General features: G+C 62.0%; 1 non-coding gene across 1 annotated transcript; it reads left to right on the forward strand.

Annotated features, from left to right (window-relative positions):
- Positions 1-2,139: 2,139 nt before the first annotated feature.
- On the forward strand, positions 2,140-2,258 carry LOC131865122 (5S ribosomal RNA). The gene has a single exon (XR_009363854.1). It is a non-coding gene; the product is annotated as a 5S ribosomal RNA (ribosomal RNA).
- Positions 2,259-3,201: the final 943 nt, after the last annotated feature.

Here is a 3,201-nt window from a genome sequence, read left to right on the forward strand (position 1 = left end):
GCACCAAGGTGCCCACCCGCGGTGCACACCCGGGGCAAACCGGGCTCCGACTTCGTGCAGGCCGCACCTTGGAGCACACTTCGGAGCGCTCCTTGGTGCGCACCATGGTGCCCACCAGGGCGCACCCGGGGCAAACCGGGCTCCGACTTCGTGCACGCCGCACCTTGGAGCACACATCGGAGCGCTCCCAGGTTCGCACCAGCGTTGCGCACCTTTGATGCGCTGCCTTCACTAATTTCCAGAAAAGGCAAAAAAAAACGATATTTTAAAATTTCCGTTCTGAAAGATAGTGAAAAAAACGGAACGCGGGTGCCATCTTGAGCCCTTCCTGGTGCGCAGCCCAGGCAAGTTGTGCGCACCAAGGTGCCCACCCTGGCGGAGGTGCGCGCCCGGGGCAAACCGGGCTCCGACTTCGTGCACTGCATGGTGCCCACCAAGGCGCGCAACCCAGCCAAGGTGCCCACCGCAGCGAAGGTGCACGCGAGGTGCGCACCCGAGGTGCACACCCGGGGCAAACCGAGCTCTGACTTCGTGCACGCCGCACCTTGGAGCACACTTCAGAGCGCTCCTTGGTGCGCACCAGGGCGCGCAACCCAGCCAAGGTGCTCACCCCGGCGAAGGTGCACGCGAGGTGCGCACCCGGGGCAAGCCGGGCTCGGACTTCGTGCACGCCGCACCTTGGAGCACACATCGGAGCGCTCCCGGGTTCGCACCAGCATTGCGCACCTTTGATGCGCTGCCTTCACTAATTTCCAGAAAAGGCAAAAAAAAAAAAAAAACGAGATTTTAAAATTTCCGTTTTGAAAGATAGTGAAAAAAACGGAACGCGGGTGCCATCTTGAGCCCGCCCTGGTGTGCAGCCCAGGCAAGTTGTGCGCACCAAGGCACCCACCCTGGCCAAGGTGGGTCACGGGGTGGGTCCTAGGGTGGGTAACGGGGTGGGTACTAAGGTGCGTGCCAAGGTGGGTCATGGGGTGGGTGCCAAGGTGGGCACCAGGGTGGGTGTGCACCAACCCTAGCCAGGGTAGGTCACGGGGTGGTTGTCGGGGTGGGCGTCAAGGAGCCAAGGTGGGTGGCAAGTAGCCAAGTTGCGTGCCAAGGTGGGTGTCGGGGTGGGTGCCAAGGATCCAAGGTGGGTGCCAAGGAACCAAGGTGGGTGTCTGGGTGGGTGCCGAGGTGGGAGCCAGGGTGGGTCCCAAGGTGAGTGCAAAGGTGGGTGCCAGGGTCAAGGTGAGTGCCAATGTGGGTTCCAAGGTGCCAGGGTCAGGGTGAGTGCCAATGTGGGTTCAAAGGTGCTAAGTTGGGTGCGAGGTTGGGTGCGAGGGTGGGTGGGTGCCAAGGTGTGCTAGGTGGAAGCCCGGGTGGGTCGGCATCCCATGGGTGTCGAGTTGGGTGCCTGATGGGTGCTTCTTGTCAAGTTTTAGTCGTCGGGACTCATTTCGAGCCTTAGAGGTCGTTTCTTGTCCGGTTGCCCTGTCTTCGACCTGGGAACCCAATTTTGGTCCTCGGGTCCCATTTTTTTTTGTCTCGCATCCCACTTTTGGCCTGTGGCCTTTTCGGGGTCGATTCTCGTTTTGGGCATCAGAGCATGTTTCTTCTCCTAAAACCCAATATTTGTTTATTAAGTCTCGGAACACATTTTTGTTCTCGTGGACCCATCATGGGTCTTGGAACGCATTTGTGGTCCTTGGGTCCCATTTTGCATCCCGAAACTTGTGTTTTGGTGCTTGATCCCTATTTTGGGTGCCCACCTTGCACCAAGTGCGCACCCGGGGCAAACCGAGCGCCTTGGTGCACCGGGGCAAGATCGAGCGTGCACCCGAGGCGCCCCGAACATGCACCAAGGTGCACTCGGCCCACATGTGAGCGCAGGTCGTTGCGCCCGAGGTGGTGTGTGGGCACCGCGTTGCAGACGGGACACTGCACGCACACGACGCCCCGTCCAGGTGCACGCACGTAGGCCGGGCCGGGTGCACACCCGACGCCCTAGCAAGGTGCGCGCACCCGGGCAGGGCTCACACTTGGCGAACGGGGCGCACTTCGCGAGGGAGGGTGTGCACCTCGACGGGGGTGGGTGGCCGGGGTGGATTCGCACGTGGGTCGCGGTTTGCTAAGTACACACTGCGACAAGCTCATAACGGGTGCGATCATACCAGCGTTAGTGCACCGGATCCCATCAGAACTCCGCAGTTAAGCGCGCTTGGGCCGGAGTAGTACTGGGATGGGTGACCTCCCGGGAAGTCCCGGTGTTGCACCCTTTTTTAGTTTTTCGCCGGGCGTCGCAATGCTATTTGAATAAACCTTTTGCCCGTTTGCGTTCTCGTCGGGGCCGGGCCGGGCCGGGGTGCGCTGCCCGCACTACCGCGCGCGCGGGGGGCGACACCGAGCGCGCACCTGAGGCGCCCCGAGCACACAGGCCACGGTGCAACCCGGGCGTTGTGCGCGCACCCCGGTGCGCCCGAGGTGCTGCGCGCGCACCCAGGTGAAATCGGTGTGCACCTCGGCCAGTGCGCGCTCGGTCGAGTCGCGCACGTTGGCCAAGGTGCACGGTGATGTTTCTTACTCTAAGGTTCCGCACCAGACGCCCGGGACAGGTGAGCGAAGCTGGGCGGGGCCGGGTGCGCGGCCGGGGCAGGTGCACGCAGCTGGAGAGAGCTTTGGAGCACACCAGAGGTGCGCACCTTGGAGCACACTTCGGAGCGCACCAATGATGCGCTCCATTCAAAAGTTTCCTGAAAAGGCAAAAAAAGTTGAGATTATAGAATTTCCCACTTGAGAGATTGTAAAAAAAAAAAATTTAAAATGAAGGAAACGCGGGTGCCAAGGTGTGCGCGCCCGGGTGCGCAGCCCAGCCAAGGTGTGCGCACCAAGGCGCCCACCCTGGCGAAGGTGCACGCAAGGTGCGCACCCGAGGCAAACCGGACAATTAACCCAACTTTCGACTTCGCGCGCACCTGCGCACCTTGGAGCGCACTTCGGAGCGCTCCTTGGTGCGCACCAATCTTGGGCACCTCGGAGTGCACCATGGCGCCCACCAAGGTGCGCACCCGGGGCAAACCGAGCTCCGACTTCGTGCGCACCTTGGAGCGCACGAAAGGTGCGCACCATGGCGCCCACCAAGGTGCGCAGCCCAGCCAAGGCGTGCGCATCAAGGTGCGCACCCTGGCGAAGGTGCGCACCCGGGGCAAACCGAGCTCCGAC

This window comes from Cryptomeria japonica, unplaced genomic scaffold, assembly GCF_030272615.1.
Source record: "Cryptomeria japonica unplaced genomic scaffold, Sugi_1.0 HiC_scaffold_101, whole genome shotgun sequence".
Classification (NCBI taxonomy): Eukaryota; Viridiplantae; Streptophyta; class Pinopsida; order Cupressales; family Cupressaceae; genus Cryptomeria; species Cryptomeria japonica.